Source organism: Budorcas taxicolor, chromosome 9 (assembly GCF_023091745.1).
Source record: "Budorcas taxicolor isolate Tak-1 chromosome 9, Takin1.1, whole genome shotgun sequence".
In the NCBI taxonomy this organism is placed as follows: domain Eukaryota; kingdom Metazoa; phylum Chordata; class Mammalia; order Artiodactyla; family Bovidae; genus Budorcas; species Budorcas taxicolor.
The window spans coordinates 27888549-27915879 of record NC_068918.1 but is presented as its reverse complement, the minus strand read 5'-3'; the positions used below and the strand labels follow the sequence as shown (position 1 = coordinate 27915879).

Sequence of the window (27331 nt, the reverse complement as noted above, 5' to 3'; positions counted from 1 at the left end):
CAGCTAGGTTAGCTGTTCTCCATTTTAACCTATTAAAATGCAAAAAAAAAAAAAAAAAAAAAAAAAGAAAAGAAAAAACAAAACAACTGGCAGATGCTTTCTGGAACATAGCATATAAAAAAAAGAATAGAAAAAATGTGGGTAACTTTCTTAAATCTAAATAAATGTATTATGTGAGATTAATGACTTGTCTAAACTCAGTAGGCATGCAATTAAATGTTCAGAAATGGAAAGCACCTCACAGTCTTATAAAACTGAGCTGTTTTTACTATCATAATAACTGAAGCACATGCTTAATAACTCATCAAATACATTTACTTTCTTCAACATCTTCAAGGTCAAAACCAGATATCAGGTACAACTTGAGTGCCATTAATTCCTCTGAAAATCTTTTGAAGGGATTGTTTCAAGGAGCAGCAGACAGGATCCCATTAAGGTCTATAGAATGCTTTAGGTACTTTGGGAACTGGGCACTTACTTTCTGAAGCTTCTATTTTAAGGACAGTATTAGTCTTAATCCTCCAAAGAAGCAGCTTGCCACACAACCACTAGAAGTCAGACTGCTGCATATGGATGTCTGGTTCTTAGATTAGTGATTATGGCCATTATATCTACATTTTAGGACAGGATAACTGCCACTTGGAGGGTTTCTCTGGTGGCTCAGTGGTAAAGAAACTTCCTGCTAATGCAGGAGACACAGGTTCAATACCTGGATTGGGAAGAACTTCTGAAAAAGGAAATGGCAACTCACTCTAGTATCCTTGCCTGGGAAATCCTATGCACAGAGGAGCCTGGTGGGTTACGCCCATGAGGTTGCAAAAGAGGTGGACATGACTTAGAACTAAAACAACAACTGCCACTTGGTAACTGGTAACTGAACAGCATTGGGTCAGCATTGGTGCCAGAGTCATCTTTCCTAAATCCGCTCCCAGAGTCCCTCCACATGCATCGTTATTTCTTCATGTTTGGTCTTTGCTTCCTTTCAGTGTTTCTATCTTCCTCCCATCACCCACTAGGAATTTCAAATCATTTGGGGATTTCTCCACTGTTATACTATATGTCTGTAATATCAGTGATAATTTTAAATATTTTGATCCTCCTAACATTGTCCTGGGATGAGGAAACCGAGGCATGAAGAGGTTTTATGATGCGTCTGAGATTTGGTGTCAAAACATAGTCCCTGCCTCATAACTCTGAACTGAGCCCTTGGTTCACCACCATTACTATGCTGTTATTTGCTTGGTTCTTTAGACTTGTGTTGGAAATTCTTCCTTGCCAGCTGTGTGCTCAGGAACCAAGGCTCAGTGTCAGTGGGAAAGAAGGTTTTTACAATAAGTTAAACTCTTTGAATTTTAGCTTTCTTGTCAGTAGGGTGACAAGATTCAACTTAACCAAGGATTTATCAATCATCTATTACATCCTAGCACAGAGCTAAGTGCTATAGCTCTCTGTTACTCTTGAAGTAACAGCCGCCAAGGAATTTTGGCAGTGAGAAGAACAAGACTTGTTGATAATTTCCTAGAAAATAGAGAGATTCCAAGAGAGGCTAGTCTGCCAAGTTTAGCAGAGCTCTTTGTAAATTCTTCAAAATAATTTCAATTAAACTAAAACAATTTTAAAATTCACAAATTTTATAGTTTACGCTTAAGTAGCACATTCCACCAAACCCCAAAGTGTTATTTTTGTAGGCAATGATACCGTATCCAACCTACTTTATTACATGGGGTGAGGGAGGGACCATGGAAGAGCCAATTTTATAAGGAATCTAGACATGAAAAGTTAAAAAATGTGTTAGATGTTTCTGCTTTGCTTCATCATTTAAATCATCTAGATTGTAAAACATCCTAGACTAGGAATAGCCACTTCACATTTTCTCCATCTTTCTTCTTCAGTGCCTTGCATTAGACAAACTTGTTGAGTAGAATATGGCTTAAACTATAAGAACAGAGAAGAATAAATTTCGTAGCATCAGTATGAACTAGTCCCCAGGCACCTGTGTGAAACAGGTGGCAAAACAGCCAAGGGTTTAGGATCTAACTCTTGGTTCTCATTCTGCTGCTTCTCTCAATTTTAGGTAGTAACCTGACTACTAAGGGTCACAAGGTTTCCAGTTTTTAGAATATGAATCATGCCGTCTATCTGTATTACTGAGAAATTAAATGAGATGAACTATTATTGTATATACTAATAAATAAGTAATGCTTTTTTGAGTGTTTGATAAGTATTAGACACTATTTGAAGATTTTCTTTATTAGGTCATTGAAACTTTACAGCTTAAGGAGATGGGTATATTACTATGATTTCTATTTTGGAGATGAGAAAATAAAGACATAGAAAGTTTTTTTTTTTTTTTTTTAATCTTGCCAAGGTCACACAGTGAGCATTTGACTGAGCAGGAACTCAAGCTCAGGCAGTCTAGGTTCTTGACTACTCCTTTTGGTCGCCTTACTCCATCACAGTAACTCTCTATAAGTCCATTTCCTCTGGTCCTGGTCTCTGGTATAAAATGCAACAGATTTTGCCTCTCCAGAAATAAACAGCTACACTGAGGACAGAGGATAAATACATGAAGAAGGAAACAGTAATACATGATACAAGCTGTATGCCAGAGCAGAGGTATGACTTTTAGGCCTACAGATGTTTGAAAGGAAGGAAATAATTGGGATGGGGAATCAGAAAGATGTTCCCATGTAGGTAAGAGTTGACTTAGGTCCTAGAGGGAAAACAGAATTGAAACCAGCAGAGAGGATCTGGGGAAAGTTTTTTCAGATGGTGCGATAGCAAAGACAACGGCCTTTTGTGCTCAGGAACCAAGGCTCAGTGTCAGTGGGAAAGAAGGTTTCTATATGGGAATGCTGAGAATACAGAATTAGGAAGCAGTTGAAAGTCATTTTGTAGAATGTTTTAAAAGCCTAGAGAGGAGACAGGACCTTCCACTGAAGAGCCACCCTGCTTTTCTGAGTGGCTGTGTACACATGTGTGAACACCCAAATCCTGCCAAGCAGTGCTTTCAAAAGGCTGATGAGACAGCAGGTGTATGATGGATGGGAAAGCTGGACAATGGATTGCGGGAGCGAGCAGAAGCCCTGGGTACGCATACCTACATTCAGATGCTTCCAGTTACTCCAGCGACGATTATCTGGTTGGAGGATATTCCATGGCCTCTCCACACCTACTGCTGTGCTTTTGGCCGGTCCCTCACTCTGTTAGTACCTAAGGGTAGAGACAGAGGCAGAGTGATCTTCCAGTTAATCTTTCTTCTTTCTCTGCTCCTTACCTGTGGTTAAAAACTCAGTGTTGGAAGAAGTATATTAGGTATGATTAGAAAATTTCATTTTTAAAAAACAGTACTTCCAGTCTTTTTATTAAATGATTTACTGATGAAGACCAGGGCTCGTATTTGAGCCTGACCCTGGAATATGCAATTGCTAGTTCCCTTTGTTCAGAGATGCACTTGTAAATTGGGGGCTACCCACATGTATTTTCACTTAATGTTCTTGTTTCTGATCTGGCTTCTGTGGATTTTAGGTTGACGGTGGCTAAATGTACTCTTTTTAAAAATGCTATATATTGTATATCTCAACTGATCTTTTTACAACCGTATGATGATTAGCCATCAATCATTTTTTGCTGATACTTGACTATATTAAGCAATTGCTGCTTCTTCCTAAGCTGGATATATTGATAGATTACCAGGAAACTTGAGTAGACATGCAGAGTACATGTTTGGCTCTAAAGTGTTGTATGGGAAAAATGAAAAAAGAAAGTGATGGGAAAATGAGAAAGATTGCAATGAAACAGACTTGTGATGCCAAACTCCTCTTTAAAAAGCAATTGTTTATTGTCATTTCAGGCTATTACTGAGAATGGGTATGAAGTCTAAATAGACTGTAGGAGCCCAGTCCTAATACATCATTATCATTAATATGTATTTGGTAATAGTAGACATAGATTATTTTAGTCCAAAATAGCCAGAATATCCATCTTTTACATGGGTCCATTGGATGCAAATATACTTAGAGTGCAAAGCACACACACATACAGCCCTCTTTCAAGGAAAGGGAGACTTTAAAATTTTATATACTTGGCTAGTAGCCAGCTACCAAATCTACTCTAGTTCTTCTCTGATTAACACACTTTCATACATTATTTCCAGTTTTCTACTTGAATCCTTGTCATTGTTTCCCTTCAATATCCCAATATCACACAAATAGTTCTGGAGAAACCAGAAAGTGAGTAGAAAAAAGTTCATTCAGCTATTTTAGGACATGGCACACATCACTAGTATCCATGTATTAGCAAAACAAAACAAAACAAAACTGGTTCCATTGCTCATGAGAACTTCTTAATATGTTCAAACACCCGCTGAGATCTTAATATAAAACAAAACAAAACCCCAACTACTCTGCTTCTAAATTTGTTTGATAAACCAGATTTCTAAAGTTCCCAAATAAACAGAAATCATTATAATTATGAATAATTAACATGCTAAACTCAAGAGGGCACTCAACATTCATTACACTGTAGAGTTCGTCCCCTAAGGGTAGTACCTTCAATTAGTTCAGTTTTTACAATGGAAGAAAAATGTGACAATCAATAATTGCAGGTACTTAGTACAAGGAACAAAATGAGCTAACTTGCATTTAAATCATCCTGTCTCAGTCAGCGAAGGCTCTGCTCTCTTTTAGATCCTTTACATTTGTACTAATTCCAGAACACAGAAAAGCAACAGATAATAGAAAAAACATACTGCCTTCAAAGACGTAAGTAGATGCACTTCAGCTTTATCAGCTATTCTAACTGAGTAGGTGAAAGGAGAAGGCAAGATATACCAGTAAATGAATTTAAAAGAGAATCTTGTAGATACTTTTTGGCTGCACTGCACGGCATGTAGGATCCTACTTTCCCAGCCAGGGATCGAACCTATATGCACTGCATTGGAAGGGCAGAGTCTAAACCACTGGACCACTAGGGAAGTCCTAAAAGATGTTTCCTAAAATATATCAATATATTTATTCACTCAATTTACAAACATTTATTAAGCACTTACAATGTATCAGGGCTCTGTTCAGTTCAGTTCAGTTGCTCAGCCATGTCAGACTCTTTGCGATCCCATGAATCGCACACGCCAGGCCTCCCTGTCCATCACCATCTCCCGGAGTTTACTCAAACTCATGTCCATCGAGTCGGTGATGCCATCCAGCCATCTTATCCTCTGTTGTCCCCTTTTCCTCCTGCCCCCAAACCCTCTCAGCATCAGGGTCTTTTCCAATGAGTCAACTCTTTGCATGAGGTGGCCAAAGTATTGGAGTTTTGCTTTAGCATCAGTCCTTCTAATGAACACCCAGGACTGATCTCCTTTAGAATGGACTGGTTGGATCTCCTTGCAGTCCAAGGGACTCGCAAGAGTCTTCTTCAACACTACAGTTCAAAAGCATCAATTCTTCAGTGCTCAGCTTTCTTCACGGTCCAACTCTGACATCCATACCTGACCACTGGAAAAACAATAGCCTTGACTAGACGGATCTTTGTTAGCAAAGTAATGTCTCTGCTTTTGAATATAATATCTAGGTTGGTCATAACTTTCCTTCCAAGGAGTAAGCATCTTTTAATTTCATGGCTGCAATCACCATCTGCAGTGATTTTGGAGCCCCCCAAAATAAAGTCTGACACTGTTTCCACTGTTTCCCCATCTATTTCCCATGAAGTGATGGGACCAGATAAGGGTAAATGTGCTAAATGATAATTATATTGTACTGAAAGAGCCAGCCAATGTGGAGAAAAGGGAACCCTAAACTGTTGGTGGAATGTAAACTGGTACAGCCTTTATGGAAAACATTATGGAGGTTCCCCAAAAAAACTAAAAATAGAACTTCCACATGATCCAGCAATTCCATTACTGGATATATAAATGAAGAAGACAAAAATGCTAATTTGAAAAGATATATGCACCCTAATGTTTATAGCAGCATTATATATTTATAGTAGCCGGGATACAAAAGCAATCTAAGTGTTCATTAGCGGAAGAATGGATAAAGAAGGTGTGGTACACACACACACACACACACACACACACACACACTGAAACATTAATCATCCACAAAAAAAGAATGAAAATTTGCCATTTGCAATAACATGGGTCAACCTGGCAGTCAATCCAGGCTTAGTGAAATAAGTGAGACAGAGAAAGATAAATACTGCATGATATCACTTATATGTGGAATATAAATAAATAAAAGGATGAATATAGCAAAGCAGACACAGACTTATGGATATAGAAAACTAGTGGTTACCAGTGGGAAAGGGGCAAGCAGGGGTAGATTAAGAGGTACAAGTTACTATGTATAAAATAAATGATACAAGGATATATTGTACAGCACAGAGAATATAGCCAATATTTTATAATAACCTTAAATGGAGTATGATCTATAAAAATATTGAATCACTATGTCACATTCCTGAAACTAATATAATATTATAAAGTATTAGTTGCTCAGTTGTGTTTGACTCTTTGCAACCCCATGGACTGTAGCCTGCAAGGCTCCTCGGCCCATGGGATTTTCCAGGCAAGAATGCTGGAGTGGGTTGCCATTTCGTTCTCCAATAATATTATAAATCAACTATAATTAAAGGAAACATAAAGACTGAAATGTAAGAAAAAGAATTAGCTAATTATTTGTTTAAATATACATTTTATATACAAATTTGATTATATCAATACATTTGTATATTCTTACAAATATAAAGTTTGAAGTATAAATATTTACAAACTGAAGCTATTCAAAGTGTTATTCCTCACATCCAACTGCAATTGAGATTGTTATATACCATGTTAATTAAAAATTAAATCACGAAATTATTTAGATTTTTTTCATCAGAGTCTCATCTATAAAAATTGTAAAAAAAAAAAAAAAAACCACCAAAATATATCTATTTTCTTTTTCAGTAATAAATGTTACTACAGTTATTAGGGATTTTCTTAGGCATTTATAGAACTAGAATATAAGTCAAGTTGTTAATGGTTTAGCAAACAGTAACTACACTTTTGCATGTAAGTATATATATATTTTTGCTCTGATTCAATATCACATTGACAACTGTGACCCAAGAAAGGGTTATCTTTTATTAGCAGCCACTTTGGGGAGAAATATTTTATCTTCCACTGAAGTAGAGGAAAGAATTCATTAAAAATGTGATACAAGTGGTTTTAGAGTGATAAATCTAAGTTACCAATTCTACTTTTAATGATTACTTGCCTAAGTCTTGTATTAATTAAAATAGTTATTCTAAATGCTTATATTTAATTTAAACATAATTAGCTAAATCTCAGTGTTACTGCCTCATCTATTTTGAAATTAATTTATAAAACAGCTCAAAAAGTGTTATAAGATTTTGATACAAAAGAAATCAGAATCAGTCTGCATCTTTTGTTGGTTTCAGTTGTGAACCCATAGTGAGTCACTTATATTAGGTATGACTGAGGGGTCTCTGGCATGGCTAACATAGTAGAATCAAATATTGATATGCCATCGATGCTTCTTTTATACATGTGGCATATAATTAACTTCCTAAGCAAAAATACATCTGTTGTTCCCAATATTAATATATTCTCATTCCAATATATGCAGACTTTTCTAATATTTTATTAAAACCTGGGCCTTCTGCTCTCCAATGAATGCTTATAGTTGGGGGAATTTGTTTCTACAATTCTCTAACATTAGTTCAAACCATCTGCATCCTTCTCCCTCATCCTGACATTTTAGAAATTTAATTCAGAGCAGGCTATACACATCAAATAAAGCTGTATAGAATATTTCTCATCTTTTCACACTAATACTATTATATAGCATTCCAATATTCCTTCAAGTTATACTGTATCTCAATTACCTCAACTGGCATCTGCTTCTATTTCTTTCAGTCCTTCTCCCTGGTTCCTTAAACAATGAATAATAGATATTATTAATCAAGAGCTAGATTTGGGTGCATTCTCTACAAAGAATGTAGGTAACATATAAAAACTATCTATCCTGTTTAGATAAGTTAATATGAGGTTGTGATCAAAGACAATTATGTATTGATTTACCATTTACCATTTCAACTATCAACCATTATCTTAACTCTGAACATCCTCAGAAGGTTCAAAGTATTAGAACTGTCTCAAAGTAATCACAATGGAGAAGGACAATTTGAGGACTAGGAAGATATTAACACATCTGCTTTGTTCATCTTGCGCAAACCTTTAAATACCATCTGTTTCCCATTATTTTCTGGCTACCATCTTTCCCTAGGCTAAAAGATTTTTAAATGACTGTGGGAAAAAAAAAACTTGAGAAAGTAGTTTGAGGTTTTAATTCAGTATTTCATCTGCCAGACAGTGAAATGCAGTTTGCTGCACCAAGTGTTCCTAATAGATAAGGGAATTGTTGCTTCACATATAATTACACTGAGTCTAACGGTAGACATAGCCAACCATATCATCTTTATACTATTAGAAGTGCTAGTAATTCTGAAAAGAATCCATTTTGAGGAGGGTCAGAGCTACTTTTATTTTACTTCAAACCAGGGTTATCATGGAATAAAACTGATAGTTTTTTGGGGAACAATTTTTGGAATATTAAAAAAAGTATTAAAGAGTAAATGAAGCTGACTGTTGTGACTGGCAGTAAGTTCAGGCATTTTGTGTTCTTTTGTGTTTGCTTTGGAATGTTAAACAGGTTGGGTTCTTTTAAAAAGAAAACATTTTATTCAGAACATTTCCCATGAAAGCCCTCTTTGACAAAGTGTCATTTTTTGATATATTAGTACATGTCTGCCCACATTTTATATTCAAAAAAGGCAAGCACTGTTTTAACAACTTTTGACAAGCATGGGAAATTAAACTTCCATGGAATCGACTCTCAGTGTAACACTAGAGACTGTTATATTTTCTATTTTCGTACTTCTTCATGAAAGGACACAACATTTTTAGTTATATAAATTTCTCGTTGAAAAAAGTGCAAAGTAATTAAAGACGAGCAATTAGAATAGGAAAACTTTAATTCATCAATAAAATGCTTTAAGCATAGAATACTGAAATTTTTTGAGAAACAGAGCTATAGATATAGTAATTCAGTGAAATAAAAGTAGCTGGAGAGAAGTTAAAGAATTTTCTAGAGAACTAGCCAGGAAACTTTAAGAAATTTAACTACTTCTTCATAGTTACCTACTAAATTATAAATTTCAAAGCCAAATCATCCTGTATTTTTTTTTGCAATGCAGGCTCTGCCTATTGCAACCTCACTTGGTACCTCCAGTCAGCAAACTGCCTCCCATCCTGTGTCCCTCTGACTGTGACCCTACAGGGTGGGGTCCTGGCTGCTCTCCAAGCTCATCTGTCTCCACTCCACTGTGCCCTTGCTCATTCATTCATCCAGGGCTTTTTCCAGTTCCTTGACTATGTTAGATTCTTTATCCTCTGCCTAGATCACTATCACAATCAGGTTGATTAATGTCTCCTCTTCTTTTCAGTCTCAGCTTGGATGTGACTTCCCTCAGGAAGATCTCTCTGACTGTTCTCTCCCTAGATGTCCTTTCCCTAGAGCCTGTAGAACCTGTTCTGTCAAATCCAAGTCCCTGTCATATAGATGCTGTTGTCTCTTTATTTTCAGACTGTAAGCACCATGAAGCTTATTTACTGTTATCTATCTTATATCTATCTTATTTACCATTAAATCTCTACTTCTTAGACAAGTGCTTGGAATATACTCAATGCTCTCAAACACTTTGTTAAACAGATTAGTGAATAATTTGAGTGAAAAGTTCATATGTAAGCAATGATTTTTTTCCTTTTGGTGGTAATACAAACTATTAAATATAACCACTTTTACCAAAATACATTAACTCATTTCAGTTGGCATATCTTAATGTTATTGTTCCCATTGATTATTTGATTTAGCTGGGACAAGTTTCACATTTCAGTTCAAGATTTTCTCGTATCACCTTTCTCTGTTATGAAAGTGCAAGGTGGATAATAGCCACTGAAGGATGTTAAGTTCTGAAATGCCATTTTTGGGTTTCAGTTTAATATATAGACTTCTAATGGTAAAATGGTAGACTGAAAAGGGGGAGAAAAGATTTATGAAGATTAATGCATAATATCTGAAAAAGGTGAAGGTCTTACTTTTCTATTGCTCTGTTAGTATAATCTTTAACTGGAAATAAGAGAAGAAAATTTGAGACCAATACCCATTAGTGAGTCAGCAAAGTGAAGATGGAGAAGAGGACATCTTCTGGACATTGTTATTAGATATTAAGAGCTGCAATAACATACTCTTGAAAGGCCTTAAATTTAATGACAGAGCTGTGGATAACTAAATTATGATTATGACAAATTCAGGGAATCGATTCAGAGTTCTCCTCATCCAAAATTCAAATAAGCAATCAAAATGATATTGTATTAGTTGAACCCCTCAGACACTTCTGAAATATAGGAGGCATTTATTAAGGAGACTCAGAACAACAGCAAGACAGAACTGCTTCCATATTTCATAAACACCTTTACAAAGTGGGAGGGTGGGTGAAGTTGGGTTGGGGAGGGTGGATATGGGGGGAAGGACACAGAAGGAAGAGAAGGAGCTGCTTGGAAAGAGATAAGTGGAACTCTTCTTTTAAAAATTGCCACAGCAGGACTTTGCTGAAGTCAAGATTAAGAATGTGATGAGCCTATGGAATGTTATTGTCTGCAGCAAAAGTAATATAAAAATGATTTTTGTTTCCACATAAATTACTTAACACAGCTGCCACTGGTTTTACAGATTAATGCTGGCACTGATAGGCCATCATGTATAAGAGATTCTTTCTCTGAATTTTTTAGTCTTCAGCCTTCAGTGTTTCTTTACCTCTTTATTAAACTCTTATCCTAAGACTTATAATGAAATATATTGAAGCAGTTTGCCAGAAACACACATGGAGTTGTTTCTACTGGCTCTCCTCTGGGCTTCCTGGGGCCATAATATAGATGGTGGCAGAAAAAAATCTTAAAAACAGTAATAATGATAAATAAATTAAAACACAGTATATGTAGTCTCCATTAAAGAAATACACTTGTTTTACAGAACTGTATTTTTACCTCAAAGACTGTTCACTCCATCCTTACTTCATTTCAAAATGCTTCTTTATAGCAATTCTTATTTCAAAAGGGTGCTTCAAATTGATTCTGAGGAATTTATGCTCTTCATGCTGTTTTCTGGCACTACGCTTATTATCAGATCAGCAGAAACAATGTGAAAACACCTGCCACAGTAATTTCAAACGTCTATCATCTACAAAATTATACATAAAAGATCTTTGGTTGCAATGTGGTCCTTGAATGAAGAACTTTTTAAAGAAAGACCAACAAATGCTGTTGAAAATATAAATGGATATGTTGCAAGAAAAAGACACTTGTAGCATTTGTGGAAACAGATTTTTAATCAGAACCAAGAGAACATTTTTGAAAGAGCCAGTCTTGCTTTTCACAAGAGTTTTGCATTCACACAGACTGTTAACATACATGCTTGCCACCTTCAACTAAAGCTAAAGGGCTGCAGCTAGAAATGGAGTTGAATGGGCAACAAAACATTCAGTGGATGCCTACCCAGGGTAAATGATAAAACATCTACATTCCCATCCCATGCCACCTCCCAAAACAAAGGAAGATATAATTGTTGAACATTTATAAGTTTTTGAAAAGGCACAGAGGAAGGCTCTTGGTTAGAAATCTATTTTTATGTCCTACATACCTATCTGCTCTATGGTCTTAACTTAGATGCTAGTCACTCTCAAGAACTGGTGTGGTCCCCAAGGATTCCCTTGTGCACCCAGAACTGAGAATCCTGCTCTAAAGCTTCTTCTGCTCAGTGATTTAGTGACAAACTCCCTTCCCATTTCTTGTTTCAGTTGCCTGTGCCCATCTGTGTGTGTCTCACAACCAAGGAGGCATTTCACTAGGGCTTGAAAGTTATGCTATATTTTCCTACCCATTTCCCCTGCTGTCCTTAGAACTGGAATGTGATTCTATTATAGTTTGAATGTGAAGTATTACAGATTTTCACATTCAGATTCAAGGAAGTATGTATCAAAATAATGTTTGCATTTATTATCTAAAAGAATACACTTGAAATAGGCCTTTTGAATAGAGTTGCAATTTTATAGGAAATAGAATGGCATAAAAAGAAATGGAAAAACGTATCTTTTTATTCTTCTAAGTTGAGTGTATTTCAGACTTAAACCTGTGGGATCATAATGACACAGTATTATAACCATTCTAAACGTCTGACATTTTTAAGGAGTGTATATAATATTCAGGTGGGGCTCAAATGGGAGCTAAGCGTCCAGGCTACTGTTTTGTAAAACAGCATGTTGTATGGTCACGTAGCTAAAGGTAGCAATATTCAATCCTCAAAAGGCAATAAAGAACACTCTGAAATGTACCTTATTTCTAAACTATGGTGGCACATTATAGCTCTCTTTGTCAGCACTTTATTGGTTTCACAGGAATAAAAACAAACACTGAGGTCTTTACTCTGAAATCCATTTCTAGAATTTATCTTACTAACAGAGGAGTTAGTCTTGTGAGAGGTGTTCTAGTTTGTAATAGAAGAACTACTCTTGGTAAAGCTTTTTGCTCTTTGAAAGGCTATATTTATTTGACATTCTTAATTTAAAAGCAAGAAACTCCATAAAATCATGCTTTTTCATGATCCACATGATAAATCAAAAGAAGGAAATTTACTGAAGTAAGAATAGTTTTCTGTATCTGGGCAAAACTGATGCATTTATGCATTTCTATAGGAAGGAGAAAAGAAACCCTAAACTTTGTTCAAACATGAAAAAAAAAAATTTGGAATAAGTCCAGTTTGCTTTCAGCATTGTATCTAGAGGTTATTTATTTACCACAACTGCATATTCATTGACATTTTGCCAAAACAGTTAACTCTTACTTTTTCCTTTCTTTTATTTAAGTATACAACAATAGGCAGCTGGTACCAGTGCTTCTTTTAGCTATTTTGATTTTGGATTGTATATACATGAACTCAGGTTACCTCAAAATAATAAATGAAAATAAGGTATATTTCCAAAGCAACAAAAGCACAACATATTTTGTTATACTGTTACTGTAGAAATGTGTCTACAATGGCTGTTTAGATGTGAAAAACAGTTTATGAATCATAACCAAGTCCATTTACAGATCAGCCCTACCAATGGATGACAAAATGACAACCACAACAGATAACATGGCAAATGGCCCCCAATTCAAACAAAATCTACTCTGCAATTATCTATGCAGCAAGAATGCAGGCATTTTAGTTGCCTTCAGAATCAAGGTGGGGGGGGAGATGAATCTTAACTGGAAAAGTGAGAACAACCTGCACCCCCCAACCCTAGGAGGTTGCCAGATTGTCCTAAACAGATGTCCACAAATACTAAGAAATGGAGCTGGTGACAGGAAGGGACCCCTTTGAAAGAGTATTGTTGTGAAACTTTAGCTTCCCAATTTAAGATATGTTTTCCTTTTTTCAGGCTGAAATATTTTCGATGCAAGATTCAGGAAAATCAATTAAACATTACTGGACAATGGATAGATTAAGGTATACTTCTTTTTAGGATAAGAGAGCTATCTTTATATAAAGTCTGACTCTCTAGAGGAAAGAGATGAAGAGAAGCAAGGCTCTTAGAGAACAGGAGTAATAAAAAATGCTATGTCAAACAAGAGTCCTCCATGCATGCTTAAAAAATAAATGAGTAAAATTTACCATATATGTGACAAGCTACTTGACAGCGCACTTTTTTTAAAAAAACATATATTTAGCCATTCCCAAGGACTGTGTGAGTTGCCCAGACAAGACCTTTTTGGATATGGGATATGGCTGGGGAGTTAGGAGTCTACCAACCCCAGAATCTTGTCTTGACTTAAGACTCCTAAGTCTCTCTAGGATGTAAGCTTCATGAAGGTAGATTTTTTTGTTTGTTTGTTTTGCTCACTGCTTTATCTCCAGCACCTATAATAGAGCCCGGCAGATAGTAAGTAGGCAATTAATATTTGGGGCTTGAAAAATGAATGTAGACTAGTTCAGACTCCAACTTCTCTGACTCTGGCTACCATACATGGCTACAGTTCTCTGAGATGTTAACATGTGCCTGTTGTTGTTGTGTAGTCACTCAGTCGTGTCCAACTCCTGTGACACTGTGCCAAATACTAATGTTGACCTGAAACTAATAGGCTGCAACAAAGATGGGTTTATTCACGATCAGCAGGAAATTGCAATTCAGGGTCTGCAACCATGGCAAGCCACATGCAAGTTGTCCCGACAGCAACGGAATGAGCATGCTTATACAAAGAGGAAAAGGAAGTTGGGAAGGCTGTAGTAACAGAGAGTCCATTCCTTTTCATTGGCTCAGTCCTTGTCAGAAAAGGAGTTTTTCTTCTTCTTGTGGCTCTGCTACAGTTGCAAGGTATGAGTGTGCCCCCTCTGATCTCCCAACTCTATTCAATTGAGGTCTCTCCTCTTTCCATGGGATTCTCCAGGCAAGAATACTGGAGTGGGTTGCCATCCCCTCCTTCAGGAAATCCTCCCGACCCAGGGATTGAACCCACATCTCTTGCAGCGCAGGCGGATTCTTTACTCCCTGAGCCCAACTGGAAGGCCCTGTTTATTATTATTTTACAGTAATCATTTTTCCCTATGGCTATGTGATAAAGCATTATTATCTCCACTTTAGGATTAGTTTTGAAGTACCAGAATTAAAATGTGGTAGTTAAGTAACCTTAAACTCTTGGACCATGTAGAATGTAGAGAAAAAAGTTGCATTAGTTTAAATCCAAAATCTAAATTCTTCCTTACTAAGCTAAATCCTGGTTCAGTCTTATTTAGTCGATGACTCTGTTCTATCTATTGTATCAGTCTTGTCTTTATTCTGATTCCTGGTCTCATCCAAATTCTGCTCTAACTCTAGTCTTGGGGTATGTACTGTACCTAATGTGAACTTCTCCACAGCACTCCAGTGTCTCCATTTCATCTGGGTGGTACTTCTTAGCTTTGGCAGCCATCAAAAAAATGCCATAGATTTTTGGCTTTAAGTACAGAAATTTATTTTCTTACATTTCTGGATGCTACAAGTTTGAGGTCATCGTGCCAGCACCCTCAAGCTCTGGTGAGGTCTCTCTTCCTGAATTTCAGATGGCTGCCTTCTTACTGTGTGCTCATATGGGCTTTTCAGGGTACGTGCACCTGGGGAGAGACCTCTCTCTCTTTCTCTTCTTATAACGCCACTAATCTTATTGGATTAGGACCCCACCCTTATGACCTTACTTAATCATGCTAAGTTGCTTCAGTCATGTCTGACTCTCTGTGACCCTATGGACTGTAACCCAGCAGGCTCCTCTGTACATGGGATTCTCCAAGCAAGAATACTGGAGTGGGTTGCCATGTCCTCCTCCTGGGGATGTTCCCGACCTAGGGATTGAACCCACATCTCTTATGTCTTCTGATTGGCAGGAGAGTTCTTTACCATTAGCGCCACCTGGGAAACCCTCATTTCACCTTATTAACTCCTAAAAGGCTATGGTTTTTCCAGTAGTCATGTATGGATGTGAGAGTTGGACTGTGAAGAAAGCTGAGTGTTGAAGAATTGATGCTTTTGAACTCTGGTGTTGGAGAAGACTCTTGAGAGTCCCTTGGACTGCAAGGAGATCCAACCAGTCCATCCTAAAGGAGATCAGTCCTGGGTGTTCTTTGGAAGGAATGATGCTAAAGCTGAAACTCCAGTACTTTGGTCACCTCATGCAAAGAGTTGACTCATTGGAAAAGACGCTGATGCTGGGAGGGGTTGGGAGCAGGAGGACAAGGGGACAACAGAGGATGAGATGGCTGGATGGCATCACCGACTCGATGGACGTGAGTTTGAGTGAACTCCAGGAGATGGCGATGGACAAGGAGGCCTGGCATGCTCTGATTCATGGGGTCGCAAAGAGTTGGACACAACTGAGTGACTGAATGGAACTGAACTGAACTCCTAAAAAGCCTTATCTCCAAACACAGTCACACTGGATGCTAGGGCTGCAAAATATGAATTACAGGGGAACGCAATTCAGTCACTCTTTCTATCTGGGACCTGAAAACACGATGAACTTCACAAAACATACATTTAGAAATTATTGTTGTTCAAAATCTACCAAACCATAGATACCTCTTGATTACCCAAGGGAAATTTTATAAGTATCATGTGGCCTAATACAGTTTTTAGTGGTCATCACATCTATGTGCTTCTTTCTTTTTCCAATATGTAATTTTGAGAATCTTTGTTCTGAGTAGACAGTGACCAGAGGGTCAACATGACTCAAGTATTCCTTGAGATAATATAAATATTTCTTGGAACTTTCCAGTTGGATCTTAGAATCAGAAATCATATTTTGAGCTAGTTATTACAAAGCTTTCCTACTACAGGGGGAAAAAATGAAGCCTATGACAATCTCTTTTTAGTTACACTGGCCTTGTTTTCTGAACTTGTATTAAACTCCTATTGGGATGGCAGTGAATCTTGAATAAGAGTACAAGTACATGGGATCTTGAACTGCACCAAACCCCAAAATGCTGATGTAGCTCCAACCATTGTGGACCTGACTAAAACATCAGAAAGTCCTGGTGCAGCAGTGTGAGCATCCCATTTTGACAAAAATAGACCTCTTAACCTATAAATGTTCTTTCTTCAGGGAACTCAGGGAAGTGTGTGTGTGTGTGTGTGTGTGTGTGTGTGTGTGTGTGAGTGTGTGTGTGTGAGTGAGATATGTAAATGCTGTCTTGAATTGCAAAGTTCCTCTGGAAGAAAGATATTTATTTATGTGTTTCATTAGCATAATTACATTTTAAGAGAATAATGGGTTTAACATATGATTAAAAAGACACATGCTCCTTGGAGGGGAAGCTATGACAAACCTAGACAGCATATAAAAAACAGAGGCATCACTCTGCTGACAAAGGTTCATATAGTCAAAGCTATGGTTTTTCCAATAGTTATGTATGGATGTGACAGTTGGACCGTAAAGAAGGCTGAGTGCTGAAGAACTGATGCTTTCAAATTGTGGTGCTGGAGAAGACTCTTGAGAGTCCCTTGCACAGCAAGGAGATCAAGCTGGTCAATCCTAAAGGAAAACAACTCTGAATATTTGTTGGAAGGACTGATACTGAAGATGAAGTTCCAATACTTTGGCCACCTGATGCAAAGAGCTGACTAATTGGAAAAGACCCTGAGGGTGGGAAAGATTGAAGGCAAAAGGAGCAGGGGATGACAGAGGATGAGATGGCTGGATAGCATCACTGACTCAGTGGACATGAATTTGAGCAAACTCTGGGAGACAGTGGAGGATAAACTCTGGGAACCTGGCATGCTGCAATCCATGGGGGTTGCAAAGAGTTGGACATGACTTAGAGACTGAACAACAACAAAACTATTAAAATGTGTCAACTGTAAATGCAAAGCGATTACAGAGTGAGAATGTAAGTCATACATATTGCAACATTTATAGGTATTTCTCAGAAATATTGTAACAAGTTATCACCACTAGATTTTTACATAATTAATTATGAAACTAATATAAATTATTTATTTTTTAAAGAATAGATTAATCACCCTTAAGTTGCTATCAGGTACTAAATTTAGACAATAATGGAAAATTCAAATAGAAAAAAATAGTAGTTTTTGCAACATTTTCCTTCATTATTGAACAAATAAAGTCTTCAGTTTTTCAATAATTCTGTGATAATTAGTTTAGTTTGATTTCAGTTGCTCAAAAGACCAAGCCATATATTTCTCTATAATTGTGGTAAAGAGTTCCAGGTAAGGAACTTGGAGATCTGATTTCTTGCTTAGGCTCTAGCATAAAATATCTGTGACACTTTGGGCAGACTACTGAACCTCCTGAGTTTTCTTGATTACAAGAGGAGAGGATAAGATAAGAATACATGAACTCTGAAGTCCGTATAGGTCCTCCCAGTCTATGATTCCAGGTGGTTATTCATATTACTAAAGCCAATAGAATTTGTCTCCATGAACTGATTAAACAGTAAAGGTAATTCCAGATCAAATTGCCAACATCCGTTGGATAATCAAAAAAGCAAGAGAGTTCCAGAAAAACATCTATTTCTGCTTTATTGACTATGCCAAAGCCTTTGACTGTGTGGATCACCACAATCTGTGGAAAACTCTGAAAAGAGATGGGAATATCAGACCACCTGAACTGCCTCTTGAGAAATCTGTATGCAGGTCAGGACAAACAGTTAGAACTGGACATGGAACAACAGACTGGTTCCAAACAGGCAAAGGAGTTTATGTCAAGGCTGTATATTGTCACCCTGCTTATTTAACTTATTTGCAGAGTACATTATGAGAAACGCTGGGCTGGATGAAACACAAGCTGGAATCAAGATTGCCAGAAGAAATATCAATAATCTCAGATATGCAGACGACACCACCCTTATGGCAGAAAGTGAAGAGGAACTAAAGAGCCTCTTGACGAAAGTGAAAGAGGAGTGAAAAAGTTGGCTTAAAAACTATTCCAGGTGAATGCTGGTCCTCACATGGTCACTGTGGCCCATCCTGTCATTAATCACAAGGCTCCCACTGGCATCCTGTGGTTAATTATCTCAGCCCCAAAGAAGCCACTTTTAAGGGTTCCTTACTCTTTGAAGTTTATTTGTTTGCTTGCCAAGTTGCCATCTACCACATATGGTGCCAACATGTCACTCTCTCATGGAAAATTTACTTGATTCCCCTGCTACACTAAGCCAGCACTCTTTCCATATGGGTTTACATGAAATTAAACAAGAAATTTCAATCACAGCATTTAACACAATTGGCAGTTAGCTACATATCTATGTAATTGTATCACATCTGTCTTCTTCTTTAGGTTGTAAACTCCAAGACATCTAAGACTAGGCTAGTATTTTCTTTTTTATTCGGGTTTTATTTTGTTCAAGAGAACAAATGAACGTGTCTTAAAGAGACAGTGCTATGGGGCTTATTAGGGAAAGCAGCAGCCCCCTGCCCACTCCAGCACCATTTTCAGCTCCCTAGAAGCAATAGCTTTCAACTTTTCTAACTGACTATTTTGGCACTTTTACCATTTTCGAAAATATTAATATCATGCCTGTATTACCTTTGCTTGAATTCTTGACTTTAGGCATATTAATTTCCCTCTGGAAGAGAAGGCTTTATTTAGTTCTCCTTTGAGTGAGTGATAGTGTGTCTGACTCTTTGCGACTCCATGGACCATAGCCCACCAGGCTCCTTTGTCCATGGAATTCTCCAGGAAAGAGTACTGGAGTGAATTGCCATTTCCCTCTCCATAGTTCTGTTTTACTTTTCCACTATTTTTATCACATAAACCTTTCTGTCATCCCATTCTCTCAACACAGTTAGATCAATATTGATTATTATGACTATCATTAATATTACGTAGTGCCATTCTCAGCTGAGTCATGTAGTATACTATGATTGTGTCCGTTTTTGCACAAATTCTTACTCCCACTGAGTTAATAATTATCTTGTTCAGTTTTCAGTACTTTATCCTTCAAAGGTTTCTTGAGAAAGAGTACATGTAAGTTAGAATATTTCTGATACTATCCTGATACTTTTTCTGATCTATGAAATTTGCATTTTTGCTCTGGAATTACGTTTTGTAAACAGTTGTAACATTTCCTAATGAATGTAGTTTTATTTTTATTCATTGTACTCGGCACTTAGTGGCCCCCGTAGTTGGGAAACTCATATTCTTTAATTCTGAGAATATCCCTTTGATATTTTTCACCTCCATCAAAAATTTTTCTCATACTACGGAATTCTTGTTGTTCAGAAATAGGATCCTTACAAAAATTAAAAAAAAAATCTATTTTCCATCTCTTCACCTTTTTGCTCTAATTGCTGGGATAATGCTTCAAGTTTATCGTTCAAGTTTTTTGTTTAGTTTTTCATTTCTGCTATTATAATATTAATTTCTAGGCATCTTTTTTCTTTGCTCTCTGGATACACCTGTTTTATAGAGCACACTCTTCTAGTTCCACTAAGACAAAATCTTGCCTTATGTCTTCATATAGACTGTGTTTCCTAAAAATATTACTTTCCGGTTTTGGTTTGTATGTCAGATTAAAATGCCTGCCTTAAACATGTGTTAATCTTTTGTCTACTTATATTTATGAGTAAGGAGCTTGTGAGCATGTAAGAAATGGGTCATTGTACTCTTTACTCCAGGGTGATCTGGCCAGGCAGTTTCCTTAAGGAATCCTTGAACTTTGTATCATTTAGATCTTCATTTTTGGATTGATCAAATTCCCCAAAGACTTTCTGAATATCTTCCCTGAAAGATTCTGATTGTCAAGATTCTTAGAGACCAATGAGGAAGAAGGCTGTGAATTTCAACATTTCACATGTAAACTCTCACTTTAGCCCATTATTTTTAGTGTGATACTTCTCTTCTTTCTTATCCCCAATGTTCCCAAGTTCACTAACTCTGCTTGCCTTAATTATGGAGTAAAATGTCAGTCTCCCAGCTGTATGGATGAATGAGGGAATCTAGAGGGTATCTAATTGCTCTTAATCAATCTTCCTGTTATTAGGCTCATGTTTTCTCCCCAAATCCAGGGATAAATAGTGAGATCAATACTTGGACATATTGGGAATGCTTTGGTGGAAAACCGTATTGCTTCTAAAATTTGCCCCCTGCTTGTTTTAAGACTCAGCATTTTGGGGTTTGTTAAATAGGTTTCCATGTCTATATCTGCTCTCTAGCTTAAGTGACTTGTTGCTGTTTTCTCTTATCCCATGTTTTTGTCTTATAAGTGTGTGCCTTTAAAACAATCTATTTTCAGTCATTTCATGAGGGGTTCAGAAGATAGTTAATACACCCGTGCACCATGGCATCCTCATCAGACAGCACAGTGCATTCTTCTCATGTAAATAAGCCTTTTCCAGTTGAGCAAATTCTCTGGATCAGTCCTATACAGATGTCTCTGAATATTCTAAGATCTTAAATGTTCTTTGCCATCTTAATGTAAAACCATGTATGAAACTCTTTGGTCTTTTAGAATGCAGATGTTGTGAAGATACCTTTTTAGAGCATATGTGCTATCTAGACTAGAGCTGAATACTAGTCGCCAGTAATGACAAAGAACTTCTCTGTGGCTAATATTACCATCTGTCCTGTTTTCCACTAAACATGTATATTAGTTGTTTGAATAGATTCTTAGAGGGTGAAGGTCACTTTATTGCTACCCTTTGAGTATAGGGTCATCTTGAATAACCTCAAACTGCAGCTGTGACCAAAGACAAAATGCCTTCAACTGTTGACAAATGCTCTTGGTCCGGATTTAATGGTGGTCTAATAACATTAAATATAGAAAATACAGGACAAAGGAAAATACCATGGACTCATAAAAGAAGCCCGTTGCATATATCCTGATTTTTTTTTCCTCTTAAGGTGCTTCAAAATGTATATTCAATGTATTTGTGTGTTCTTTCTTTTGCTTCATCTCCCAAAATTATTTTCAATCACAAAGTAATAATCATCATAAAATAAAACTATACTTAAAATTGATCATTATTGTCACTCTATCCTGCCTTATTAACACAGAATGCTATACATATGAAAACAGGCTCCTTGTTTCATTAGAGAGATACTTAAACAGGTAGCTTACAAGCTGTATTTATTCTATGTTGAGCTAAATGTTGTATTATAAACAGAGAAAAATGACATGAGAATCAAATTCTATGAGAATTAGTCTTGAGGCAAGCAGTTTCTAGGCTCTGAAAGTAAAGCAATGGATACTGACTAGATGGAAGAGGCTTTGTCTTTCTATCTGTGGTGGCACTAGGCTGAGTGAGGAGAACTCTCAGCATGCAGCCCTGTATCATCAAATACTCACACGCTCAATGCCATGCAGTGTCAGAAGTTGGGGCATCACAGTTACTCTGAGATGTCTGTGGATGTCTATTTTCTGAAGAAAATCTTGGCTCTGTTCACTGTGGTACCCCTGGATCATCTCTACTCTATGCACCAGTGACTATTCTTGAGGTATTCAATCTGATTAGACTCCTTAATTTCTGTGAACAAAATTTAACTCTATTTTCATTTGGTTGCTTATAAAACATATGTATCTTGACAACATATGCACTTAAACTTCAGGTTCTTCCAAAGGTTCTAGCCTTTAACTCTCTTGTCCAATTCTTACTCAAGGCAAAAAGTGGTCTATACTTTTCAAAACCTTATAGAAACAGATATCTGTTCTACAAGAGAGAAAAGTTTTACTGGTACCAAATTCAAAATTAAATCTGCCATGTAATCTTTAGGTAAGACAAAACATGATGAAAATTAAATAACATGATGGATATTATTTGGATAAGGGTTTTAACTCAGAGAAATATTTTTCACAGGGTTACTTTTATATCACTGTTTAAGTGGAGGCACACTATTAAAACAATTTTTGGAAGCATTTTTGTTGATCTAATATAGGCACATAGATTTCTAAATAACTTGATGATGATCACTGCAAGTATTCATAAGCTACTCATGTGCCAACACTGTTCTAAGCATTTTATTTAGATGAACTCACTTAATCCTCCTCATCACCCTAAGAGATAGACATGCATCATGATCCCATTTTTACAGATGTGGGAACTATCTCACAGAGGGGTTAATATCTTGCCCAGTATCACTCTGTTAAGGAACAAGAACACAAGCCTGTTTATTTATGGTACATTCCACATGTTTTTGGCCTATCTATTTTTTGCTTTCATATAATTTCTTTCCCTTCTTGGACTTTTGAAGTAGTTGTAAAATGATAAATACAAAACTGAACTCCGAGAGCCTACTATTTTGTAATCTTAAAGTGTCAATTTAAACAGCAACACACAGCAGCAACATTTTCAAAAATTTAGGAGACTGCCTGCAATCTGAGGGAGGGTTGCAGATTATTCAGCTAAAGACTTCAGAATTACATAATTTGGGAAATATTGGAATCAGGTCACAGTTTTTACTGTAGAGTTATAAAGAGAAATAAACCATTCTAAGATCAATAAATCATATATGCTACCATAATTTCTCTTAAAGAAGTTCTATCATTAACTTCTTTGCTATTTAACAACATTATATTATTTTTCTTCATAGTTTTCATATAAGCTATTATTGTCTAAGTTGTTTTTTTCCCTCCTCTTTTAAAAGGTTTAACTTGATAGCAGCATGAATGTGCTTTTCTTTTCTTTTTTTTCAGATTTTATCATTTCAGATTTTAGCAGTCTTTATGGAACAGTACTAAGTAGTTAATACCCTGTTTGCCCATTCATGGAATATATTAAATCAGCAAGCTCCCATTACTTATTGATGTATAGGACATGGAAAATAAAAACTATCTGCTTCCCACTTTCATCACATTTGATGGAAGAATATGCATAAAAATGACGACAATTTAATACAGGAATGGTTAAAGGAGAAATAGTGTTCCCAGGTGGTGCTAATGGTAAAGAACTTGCCTGCCAATGCAGGAGACGTAGGATGTGGGTTCGATCCCTGGGTTGGAAAGATCTCCTGAAGGAAGGCATGGCAATCCCATCCAGTATTCTTGCCTGGAGAATCCCAAACACAGAGGGGCCTGGCGGGATACAGTTGCACAGAGTTGGACATGACAGAAGCGACTTAGCATACACGCAAAGGGGAAATATATATATATATATATATATATATATATATATATATATATACACACATATATAGTGAGATGAAAGTGAAAAGGTGAGTGAAAAAGTTGGCTTAAAGCTCAAAATTCAGAAAACAAAGATCATGGCATCTGGCCCCATCACTTCATGGCAAATAGATGGGGAAACGTGGAAACAGTGGCTGACTTGATTTTTTTGGGCTCCAAAATCACTGAAGATGGTGACTGTAGCCATGAAATTAAAAGACGCTTACTCCTTGGAAGAAAAGTTATGACCAACCTAGACAGCATATTCAAAAGCAGAGACATTATTTTGTGAACAAAGGTCCATCTAATCAAGGCTATGTGTTTTCCAGTGGTCATGTATGGATGTGAGAGTTGGACTATAAAGAAAGCAGAGGGCTGAAGAATTGATGCTTTTGAACTGTGGTGTTGGAGAAGACTCTTGAGATCCCTTGGACTGCAAGGCAATTCAACCAGTCCATCCTAAAGGAGATCAGTCCTGGGTATTCATTGGAAGGACTGATGCTAAAGCTGAAACTCCAATACTTTGGCCACCTCATGCGAAGAGCTGACTCATTTGAAAAGACCCTGATGCTGGGAAAGATTGAGGGCAGGAGGAGAAGGGGATGACAGATGATGAGATGGTTGGATGGCATCACCGACACAATGGACATGGGTTTGGGTGGACTCTGGGAGTTGGTGATGGACAGGGAGGGCTGGCGTGCTGTGGTTCATGGGTTGCAAAGAGTCGGACACAACCGAGCGACTGAAATGATACTGATAGTGCCTGGCATATAAGCATTCAATAAATGTTAACTATCATTATTACCCCAAAGAGACAACGAATTCCTAAGTAATCAATACTACTATTAATGGTGAAATGTCCTCCTAACGTGTCTTGACATTAAGAGTCAGTAACTTTAGATCATGCTTACAGACCTCTTTGGTCTCAGGTACTCTCTTCTATAAATCAGAAGGCCATTTCTGGGAGTCAGCATCCCACCTCCACTGTTCTCAGTGGTGTCTGAATAGCTGTTTTATATTTAAGCATTTTGATCTTCTTACTTGAAAATTCAGTTGACAAATAGGCACAAAAAGTAAATGGACAATACCCATGCTGTCACTAGATACCTTAACTACATATTTTAGAAGGGTTATTTTTTTTAAAGACATATAATGTTTATTTTTTGTGTGGAAGATGAATGATACTGAGAGGAATAGGTTCACATTTGAGCTTGGATAACTCAGAAATCAACTCTAATATTATTTTTATTTATTATTATTATTTTTTAAGTCTTTACTGAATTTGGTATCATATTGTTTCTGGTGTGTATGTTTGGTTTTTTGACTGCAAGGCATGTGGGATCTTAGCTCACTGACCAGGGATTGAACTCATACTCCCAGTACTGGAAGGTGAAGTTTTAACCATCGCATTGCCAGGGGAGTCCTTCAACATCTTAATTTTAATTAAATTTGACTTAGACATCTTTACTCTTCCATTGGCTAAATTTGGACATTTGAATCGAAGAAAGACTTGAATACATTAATTTTCTAAAAGCCACCTCCTAGCTGAATGCTGTTAAGTGAGTATAATCACTGCAACGGATACTATTGAAAGCTTAAAGGAAAGTCAGAAGGACACACAGTCTTCACATTTACATCCCATGTGAGAGTTTAAGTCTTCAAAGAGCCACTAAGGAATGATTTTCTGAACGACATGGCAGGTTTAGGTGAACCTATTTCTCTTGGGCAGAAATTCCGCAGGACTGACCAAGTTCCACAGTTAGGAGATGTTTCCGAGTTCCCTAGATCAGGCCACTTTGTTCTTAGGAACTCCTCTGTTTGCTTGTGAATTGGGGTGGAGGTGGTATAACAAAAAGAGTATAAAGATCTTTCCCAATCAGTCTTTCCACTAAATGAGAGAATAAGACATTATATCCTTTAAGCAACTTCTTTCAGCTTATTATTTCCTTGTATTTACTCTTTACTTTAAAATGTCACATGGAAAATGCACTGCCCAAGTTCAGTTCAGTTCAGTCGCTCAGTCGTGTCTGACTCTTTGCGACCCCATGAATTGCAGCATGCCAGGCCTCCCTGTCCATCACCAGCTCCTGGAGTTCACTCAGACTCACGTCCATCAAGTCTGTGATGCCATCCAGCCTTCTCATCCTCGGTCGTCCCCTTCTCCTCCTGCCCCCAATCCCTCCCAGCATCAGAGTCTTTTCCAATGAGTCCACTCTTCGCATGAGGTGGCCAAAGTACTGGAGCTTCAGCTTTAGCATCATTCCTTCCAAAGAAATCCCAGGGCTGATCTCCTTCAGAATGGACTGGTTGGATCTCCTTGTAGTCCAAGGGACTCGCAAGAGTCTTCTCCAACACCACAGTTCAAAAGCACCAATTCTTCGGCGCTCAGCCTTCTTCACAGTCCAACTCTCACATCCATACATGACCACTGGAAAAACCATAGCCTTGATTAGGCAGACCTTAGTCGGCACAGTAATGTCTCTGCTTTTGAATATGCTGTCTAGGTTGGTCATAACTTTTCTTCCAAGGAGTAAGCATCTTTTAATTTCATGGCTGCAGTCACCATCTGCAGTGATTTTGGAGCCCCAGAAAATAAAGTCTGACACTGTTTCCACTGTTTCCCCATCTATTTCCCATGAAGTGCATGAGAAACGCTGGACTGGAAGAAACACAAGCTGGAATCAAGATTGCTGGGAGAAATATCAATAACCCCAGATATGCAGATGACACCACCCTTATGGCAGAAAGTGAAGAAGAACTAAAAAGCCTCTTGATGACAGTAAAAGAGGAGAGTGAAAAAGTTGGCTTAAAGCTCAACATTCAGAAAATGAAGATCATGGCATCTGATCCTATCACTCCATGGGAAATAGATGGAGAAACAGTGGAAAAAGTGTCAGACCTTATTTTCTGGGGCTCCAAAATCACTGCAGATGGTGACTGCAGCCATGAAATTAAAAGACGCTTACTCCTTGGAAGAAAAGTTATGAGCAACCTAGACAGCATATTCAAAAGCAGAGACATTACTGTGCCGACTAAGGTCCGTCTAGTCAAGGCTATGGTTTTTCCAGTGGTCATGTATGGATGTGAGAGTTGGACTGTGAAGAAGGCTGAGCACCGTAGAATTGATGCTTTTGAACTGTGGTGTTGGAGAAGACTCTTGCGAGTCCCTTGGACTACAAGGAGATCCAACCAGTCCATTCTGAAGGAGATCAACCCTGGGATTTCTTTGGAAGGAATGATGCTAAAGCTGAAACTCCAGTACTTTGGCCACCTCATGCGAAGAGTGGACTCATTGGAAAAGACTCTGATGCTGGGAGGGATTGGGGGCAGGAGGAGAAGGGGACGACTGAGGATGAGATGGCTGGATGGCATCACGGACTCGATGGACGCGAGTCTGAGTGAACTCCAGGAGCTGGTGATGGACAGGGAGGCCTGGCATGCTGCGATTCATGGGGTCGCAAAGAGTCGGACACGACTGAGCGACTGAACTGAACTGAACTGAACTGAACTGATGGGACCGGATGCCATGATCTTCGTTTTCTGAATGTTGAGCTTTAAGCCAACTTTTTCACTCTCCTCTTTCGCTT

The 27331-nt window shown here is 37.5% G+C and overlaps 1 protein-coding gene across 7 annotated transcripts in view; it reads right to left on the bottom strand.

Moving 5' to 3' along the window:
- The window catches only part of HS3ST5 (heparan sulfate-glucosamine 3-sulfotransferase 5), a 180821-nt gene that overhangs the window by 115339 nt on the left and 38151 nt on the right, over nucleotides 1-27331 (bottom strand). For 3 of the 7 annotated variants that reach the window (XM_052645822.1, XM_052645823.1, XM_052645821.1), the window contains one exon: nucleotides 3105-3213. The gene's annotated coding sequence lies outside the window, so the exon portion shown is untranslated. Of the gene's footprint in view, nucleotides 1-2362; nucleotides 2546-3100; nucleotides 3214-27331 lie in introns of those variants that run through there. The other 4 variants (XR_008199917.1, XR_008199916.1, XR_008199914.1 and 1 more) reach the window with 3 other exon arrangements.